Genomic DNA, 9,290 nt, shown 5'->3' on the forward strand with positions numbered 1-9,290 from the left:
ATCTTAGTGAAGAATCCTAGTAATGGGTGATGCGAAGCCTGAAATTGCCATCTTCTTTATCCAGGCAAGGCTCCCATTGGTTAAATTGGGAAACTATCCCAGTCACAAAACCTCCAACACAGATGTGTCCTGCCTGCAAATTGTGCTAGGGTAATGGTGGTTCAGAGATTAAGGGAGTGACCAACCAATGGCTGGTCTATCTTGAGGCCCAAGCACAAGAGGAAGATCATGCAGGACAATGCCTGGACTGCCAGGAACTGGAAGATGAATGAATCAGAGAATCTATGGTAGGATGAAATATGAGTGGGGAAAATGTCAATGAAATTATTTCTAGTGATATTCTGCTATTCTCAAAGACTTGTTTGTAACCCAGAGGCTTTCCCTATTAGCTGATGTGAGCAGATGTAGAGAACCACAGCAAAATATTAGGCAAAATTTAGAGAGCCAAGCAGGAGGAAGGATTGTAAGAACCAGTAGTTTCTAGGATTTCAACAGAACATTGCCCATTGTATCAACTTAGTAGAAAGAATAAGGTTCACAGAGACTGAGGTGACATTCATGAAACATACATGGGACTGTGCTAGGTCTTCCACAAACATTCCATGGTTGTTTTACTTGGGGTTTTGTGGGACTCCTAACAGAGAAAACAGGAATGTCTCTGACTCTTTCGTCTGCTCTTGGAATCTTTTTTCTCCTACTGCATTGCCTAGTTCAGCCTTGATATGAGGTTTTGTGCCTAGTCTTATTGAATCACCAGGAGGCCTGCTCTTTTCTGAAGTGAAAAGGAGGAGTAGAGAATGTGGAGGAAACTGGAAGGAGGGAACTGGGAGAAATGCAGGGAGAGAAAGCTGTTGTTGGTACATATTTTGTGAGAAAATTTAAATACAAAAAAGAAGAAAGGAAATGACAGGTTTTGAAAGTTATTCAGAGAAGTGGCATCCTTTCTATAATGTGTATGAGAATGCAAATTGCTCTATGTACAAACACACACAGATAAAACTAAAATAGAGTCTAAATCATAAATACAGGTTTAACACATGACCTGGTTATTAAACATTTGTATTTACACCATTAGACTTTGAAGTTAATGTATCACCAAAATATTTTGTAAAATATTTTTATTTGAAATATTTATAGAAATAATATAGGCTCATATTAATATGAAACACAGCATGATAACTCATGAATGTGGATGTAAATTTTCTCAGAATTTTCTAGAAATTTTATGAATTACATTCTCAAGAATTTATTTACCACAATCCAAAGAGAACCACTTGAGGTTTGCTAACATGATTAAACATGGAAATAAACAATGTGATGGAACACCAAGGTGAAATATGTATGTATAATAATGCAGAACATGTAATTCATAAATTGAATTACTTTCAGTCTAAAAACTACAAACACATTAGGAAAAAAGAAAGAAAACAGATTAATGTAATTTACACTATTGGAAATAGGTGGCTGTTCTAGTTGGGCAAATGTGAGATCCTAAATTAAGTTCTCCAGAAACTGTGTAAGACTTTGGTGGTGTCTTTTATCTGCAACACTACCACTCCTATTTTGAGATAATAGGAGAATCTTGATATTCATCAGTCACCTAACCTGACATATATAGTGATAGACAACTAGTGACCCTGTGTCAAGAAGGTGGAAAGTCTTCTAACCTCAACATACACTATATACTTGTACCTACATTTCCACCATCACTCTCACTTCTCTCCCCCTCTCTATGACACACACAGACAGAGAGAAACACAAATACATATGACTAATATATCTTCAGAGAGAAAGGATCACAGGGTATAAAACAACTATAATCACAATGATTAAAAATACATAAAAGTATTTGTCTCTTTAATCTAGGACAATATAACTATGTCCAATTGAATCAAGTTGCCTGATTATCATTCATGGAACAGAAGTGTAATCTAAAATATAAAATTATACACAGATGACATGAGTTTGTAGAACAGATGAATTGTAGTTTTGTACAAAATTGTCATTCACAGATAAATCATTATTTAATAAAAGTTCATGTTGTTTATTGATCACTAGAGGATCAGGAAAGAACAGATTATTTCTTTCCCACAAGAATGAATGTGGGCTTTATGAGATCAGTATTAGGGTGTAGGGGTTAGCAGAACAAAGGCTCTGGGAGAGAATAATATTTGATTAGAATGAAAATGTGTATTATAAGGTCATTCCTATGATCTTGGTCTCAGATGATGGTTCTGTTTGGAAAGATTTGGGAGTGGTGACTTTCCTGTAGCAACAGCATCATTAATGGTGGGCTTTGGGAGATCACACCCTCATTCAACATCTCTCTGCCTTTTGCTTAAGATCTCTTAAATTTCTGTCCACTATTTGCTACTATGGTTCCTCTATGCTGCTTTCGATTCTATCTCTTAAGTAATGAGGCAAAACAAAATACTTTTCTTAAATTGTCTTTGGCCACATAGTTCTATGAAAGGAAATGAAAAGTAATACATAAAAACAGACATCTCGTTCATGCATCTACACCAGCAGAATTCAGTTATAAATTGCTAGTGATCACAAAGGTACATGACATTACAACTCAGAGATATCTTCAATTCTTACACACATACACACACACACTTTATTTGTAAAATGTACTGAGTCAACTTATTTAGGGCTAATATTTGGGTATGTATCACCTATCATGGTAATTGTAGTTCCAAGAATAGTTATCCTTCACTCAACAACAACTCATTGTTTGTAACTTGATGTGGGATTTCCCTCTGAATGCTGTGAATATAGTTTAGTACCAATGGTTGATAAGAAAGCTGTTTTGGCCTATGGGAAGGCAGAGTATAGTCAGATGGAAAATCCAAACACAAATATATAGAGAGAGTAGGTGGAATCAAAGAGACACTATGTAGCTGCCAACGCAGAAAGACACCAAAATCATACTGGTAAGTCACAGCTCCGTGTTTATAAATAGATTAATAGAAATGTGTTAATTTAAGTTGTAAGAGCTAACTAGGAATCTGTCTGGAACATTGGCCAAAATGTGTTTAAATTAATACAGTTTCTCTGTGACAATTTGGGTCTGAGTATTCAGGAAACCAAAGTAAGTTCTCTGCTTATATAATAGCATCTAATGTTCAGCAATGTACATCCCCATAAAGCCTAAGCAAACTTAAAGAAAAGGACTTCTAGACCCCCCTCCAAACTGAGACAATTGGAGCATCTTGGTAGTCACAGTTTTCCAGAAGATCTTTTTGCTAACCACAAGCAGAGGCATAACTTCTTTAAGAGATAGCTTCCTGGTTCTTTCTGACAGCCCATTCAGAAAGGCCTGCTACAGAGTACTTAAATGGGGTTTCAGAGAAGAGAGCTACAAGTTGCTTAATGGCAACACAAACCTGCGGCATCCCTGTAACTGTGGTAGTGTGCATGGCTCACAGAGCTGACAGTAAACATAATTCTACCATGTTGATTAAGGCAGAGCCAAAAAGCAATACCACAGTGTTATCCTAGCCATGCTATTTGACATTTTGAAATTGCTCTTGTACAAAAATCATTATAGATATAATAGAAATGCTAATTTGACAGAAATAAAACCTCTAAATATGTCACAGTGTTGGATAAATGTACAAGAGTTTAGGACTAAAGGTAATAAAATAAATATTAAAATGTAACTCACCTACCTTAAATTCTAAATGTACTATATTTAAATCCTGTCTTAATATTTACAAAGATGCAAAGTTATCTCTCCCCTTAAAGAAACTCCTCTTTGCAACTTTTGAGGCCATTACAGAAAAATAGATCAACATGCATATTTGTTAGGCAAACTGCAACTGATATATCTACAACATAATTTATGCATCATAGACACAGAAGTTATTGTGGAAGAGGGAATGGAAAGGGGGTGTGAGCCAGAGTAACTAATTTTCCCCTAATATTATGTCTGTTTTAAGTGTTAGAGAAGATACAATCAAGAAGCCTAACTGACAAAGCTCTAGAAAAATGACCTAATGCAGAATGAAACGAATAAACATGCTAACATGGAAGAAGGAGAGTTACTCTGCCTCAACTCTAGTCAAAGGATTATAGACAATTAAGGTGCCAGGAGAAGGAGAAATAGTCTTCCAGTCATAGGAGTATACTAATACATTTTCCAATACTGTACAGTCCTAAAAACAAACTTACAAGTAACATTATATGGAGTGATAGGATTGGATGTTCATAATTAGGGATGCATATATACATACACATACAGACACACACACACACACACACACACACACACACATGGCAGGGAGAGAGGGAAGCATACATATTTACAAAGTAAAGGAAAAGGCAAATAACTTGAATGAGAACAGGAGTCTACAAAGGAATCTTAGGACAGAAGAAAGAAAAGATGAAAATGAAGAATATTATAATCACAAAAATATTTACACGAAGAAAGAAAAGAGGAAAATGAAGAATATTATAATCACAAAAATATTTACACGTATTTCAAAATAGAAAACAAATTCTTTGTTCATTAGTTTCTTTACTTTTCATGTAGAAATCAAAATAATAGAAAGTCAGTGATATGTAGTTCAGAAGTAGAGCAATTGCCTAGTATGTACAAAACCCTGGATTCATTCCCACACAGCATAACAATCCCCAGTTATAATGTTTTCATCACAACTGGAAGTCTTGGGGTGATATGTTATGAGCTGCTGACCTGGTCTGTCACCAGTGTACCCTGTCCCTTTAAGAACAAGCCCTTATTAATTGCATGCTTTTAAAAAGATGATATCAATGTAAATTTGAGACTAGTTTGTTTATATTAGGGTAAACAGATGATAAGGAGGGTGATAGAGAAGTCAGGATTTCAAAGATTTGTAAATACATACATTGAAAGTAGAAAATTAAAACTCTTACATTACATGATTAACATATATTAATAAAATATAAGCATATATTTTCAGCTAATCTTTGTCAAATAGTTCCATAAGCATCAACTCAACTCATAATAGAAATCCCATATGCACATGATGGTGGTGAGCCCACAGGTATTATACAGTAAATGTATAGCTTACAGATATAGTAGTCTATTCCATGGGAGTATGAATACTCCACATTGATAACCTGTTCAGCAGAGCTGAGAGTACAATTTTCTTTTGGATAAGTCACTGTCAGTTCCATAGAAACATTGTGAAATCATGGATTTTCTCCCTTCAAAATAGGATTCATTTCCAAAACACCTCAGCAGTATAACTTCCTCCTCCTGCATGGGCAATGGAATGACTTTCCATGAGTCAATACCCCACAATTATCCTTGATAAAAGACAGCATATGAACTTCAAAGGGATGGGAATTTAGTGCCCTGACTAGTCATGGATGAGTCCAGGGTTCATAGATATTGAGTAAATTTATCTAATGATTTGGAATGTCAGATATTTCTCTTTGGATGCTAGCCCCTCCTAGTTCGTGTCACCCTTACCTAGAGCACTGGTTTATCAGGTACTACCTAATTGTTTTGTGATTGTGAAATGTATATTGATATCATTGTTTGGGCCTTTGGAATTTTTTAAACATGCTTGTAAAAATTAAAAACCTAGTGGAGATTGTCCCTCTTTTCCTTCTCTCTGCTTCATCATCCAAAGGAATAAAGAACATGTAGTGGTAACATATGTGAGATGATTTATTTTGTTTTGCACTTAGATTCAATTAACAAGATCATTGCTTATCATAGACATCTATCTCTTAGCCTACAGGTGTGCTAAGGATAGTACTCAAGGCCACCAATATTATGATTTTTGAAGACAGAAGTTCAGATAGGTAATTTTCAAGACTACCTGCCAAAGAAGTAACTTTTGGAAGAAACTGTTCTCAAAGAAAGTGTTTTTCCTAGGAGAACATGTTTTGACGTCTCCCTAACCATCTAGTCTACCAGGAGGTCTCCCAGAGAAGGTTATTGCAGAAACCAAGATGCCAGAATCTCACTTTGTGGTGAGTGATGAGAAAAAAAGTCCAACCTCTTCAAAATTCCAGTGGACAAGGTGAATCTACAGGAAAAAAAAAAAACTTCTTGCAGAAGTTATCTGTCATATGCTTAAGAAGAAAGGCCTTAAACTTAATTCTAACCAACTTTCTGAATTACTTAAATTTGTGAAAACAGTAAAGTCCTTGACTCCCAGACTGAGACTTTGGATTCTGAGTCTGTAGTCTTTTAGGAGAAATTTTTTAAATATTATTTTTTATTAAAAATTTCCACCTCCTCCTTGCCTTCTCCCCGCCTCCATTTCCTTCCCTCTCCCTCACTCACCTCCCCCTCTCTCTTCAATCGAAAGAGTAGTAAGGGTTCCATGCCCTGTGGGAAGTCCAGGTCTAGGAAGGTGAGCATCCAAACAGGCTAGCCCCCCCCAAAGCAAATATATGTAGTAGGATCAAAATCCAATGCCATTGTCCTTGGCTTCTCAGCAGCCCTCATTGTCTGCCAATTTTCAGGGAGTCTGGTTTTATCCTATGCTTTTTCAGTCCCAGTCCAGCTGGCCTTGGTGAGCTCCTATTAGATCAGCCCCACCATCTCTGTGGGTGGGTGCACCCCTCACGGTCCTGACTTCCTAGCTCATGGTCTCCCTCCTTCTGCTCCTCATTTGGAACTTGGGAGCTCAGTCTGGTGCTCCAATGGGGGGCTCTGTCTCTATCTCCATCCATCACCAGATGAAGGTTCTATGGTGATATGCAAGATATTCATCAGTATGGCTATAGGATTTGGCTCCCTCTCCTCAGCTGCCCAAGGAACTAGGTGGGGGCTTCTCCCAGTGATAGCCTTTGCTGGAGATGATGTGGAATAAAGGGAACACTCATTCATTGCTGGTGGGAATACAAACTTGTGCAACCACGTTGGAAAGCAGTGTGGCTGTTTCTCAGGAAATTCGGGATCAACCTACCCCAGGACCCAGCAATTCCACTCTTGGGAATATACCCAAGAGATGCCCAATCATATTACAAAAGCATTTGCTCAACTATGTTCATAGCAGCATTATTTGTAATAGCCAGAACCTGGAAACAACCTAGATGTCTTCAGTGGAAGAATGGATAAAGAAAGTGTGGAATATATACATATTAGTGTACTACTCAGCGGTAAAAAACAATGACATCTTGAATTTTGCATGCAAATGGATGGAAATAGAAAACACTATTCTGAGTGAGGTAACCCAGACCCAAAAAGATGAACATGGGATGTACTCACTCATAATTGGTTTCTATCCATAAATAAAGGACATCGAGCCTATAATTCTTGATCCTAGAGAAGCTAAATAAGAAGGTGAACCCAAAGAAAAACATATAGTTATACTCCTGGATATTAGAAGTAGACAAGGTTGCCGGGCAAATATTGGGAACTTGGGGGTGGGGTGGGATGGGGGTAATGGGATATGGGGAGAGAAAAGTGTGAATGGAAGGATGGGGAGAGCTTGGATTAATGGGATGGTTGGGATATAGGAAGGGTGGATATGGGTGCACGGAAGTATATGGAAGTATATATCTCAATTAAGGGAGCCATTTTAAGGTTGGCAAGAGATTTGACTCTAGAGGGGTTCCCAGGTGTCCAGGGAAAGATTTTTAAGAATGAATTGTGAAAAATGCAAAATAGCAAGTGCCTCCCATGAGCAGTTCTGTGTGGAATATGCTTAAATAAGCTCTGGTAACTGATCAAGAACTTAAATTAGCCTTCCAATCTTTAAATAAACAAAAAGACCAAGCTGGCATTGTATCTAGATGCTTCTCATTTGAACAGTTTGGCCATAATTTTAAATTTTGCTCCTCTCATGGAGGGAGTAAGAGAAGTCCAAATGTCCCAGGTTCAACTCTAAATTGAAATCAAAAATGCCACTTGAACTCTGCCCCTGATGCCAGAAGGGCTTTCACTGGAAATGGGATTGTTAACTTCTTTAATAGGGATGGCACTCTCTCTCTTAACTGATGTAAGAACCCCTGCTGCTTATGTGATAATCCAGACTAATTTGGGAAAATTCAAAAGGACTTTGCCTCCCATCTCCACTGGCCATTTCCAAAACTTCTCATATATTTTAATAGATCTGCAGAATTGTTTCTTTACCATACCTGATGTGGGAGAGTCTTCTGTTTGTGTTGATTTCATTCATTAATAAAGAAACTGCCTTGGCCCATTTAATAGGCCAGACCTTAGTTGGGTGGAGTAGACAGAACAGGAAGAAGGAAGTGAGGTAGATGGCACAGTCAGATGCCATACCTCTCCTCTCTGAGCCAGACATGATGAAGCTCCGGCCCAAGATGGACATACACTACAATCTTCCTGGTAAGGAATCACTTTGTGGTGCTACACAGATTATTAGATACGGGTTAATCAAGATGTGAGTAAGAGGCTGAAACTAATGGGCCAGGCAGTGTTTAAATGAATACAGTTTATGTGTTGTTATTTCGGGTGTAAAGCTAGCCGTATGGGATCTGGGCGGGAATGAAGCCCGGTGCTCCTCACTACACATACCTTTACAACCCAGCAATTTTCAGAATTTTGCATTTAGTTTTCCTCCACCTAATTTCCAGAGAACTTATCAACAGTGGAAAACCTTGCCACATGGCAGTAAAACCAACTGAAACTTGTTTCAGAAGTTTGTAAATGCAGTTCTCTTACAGTCTGTATAAAGTCCTCTGATGTATAACTTATTCACTGTATGGATAATATATGTGTAAGAGTCTATTTGTAACAGGTGTTACGATTTCTGATTCAACACTTAATCCTCCTGAATATTGGATGGAGACAAGATTGCCAGGCAAAAATTGAGAGCTTAGGGGTGGGGGTGGAATGGGGATAAGGAGACATGGGGAGAGAGAAGTGAGAAGGGGAGGATGGAGAGAGCTTGGGGGAATGGGACAGTTTAGATGGAGGAAGAGGGGATATGGGACCAGGGAAGTATATATCTTAATTAAGGGAGAGATTTGAGGGTTGGCAAGAGATTGGACTCTAGAGGGGTTCCCAGGTTCCAAGGAGATGTCCTCAGCTTGTTTCTTGAGCAGCTGAGGAGAGAGTGCCTGAATTGGCACTATACTATAGCCACACTGATGAATATCTTGTGATGGAGGAGGGTCATCTGTCTATGTGTTACTTCATTGGTTAATAAAGAAATTGTTTTGGCCCTTTTATAGGACAGAAAATTAGGTAGGTGGAGTAAACAGAACAGAATGTTGGGTAAAAGGCAATGAGGCAGTCGCCATGATTCTTCAACCCAAGACAGATGTAGGCTAGAATCTTTCCCGGTAAGCCACCACCTTGTGGTGCTACACAG

The sequence above is a fragment of the Arvicola amphibius genome, unplaced genomic scaffold (assembly GCF_903992535.2).
Source record: "Arvicola amphibius unplaced genomic scaffold, mArvAmp1.2, whole genome shotgun sequence".
NCBI lineage: Eukaryota > Metazoa > Chordata > Mammalia > Rodentia > Cricetidae > Arvicola > Arvicola amphibius.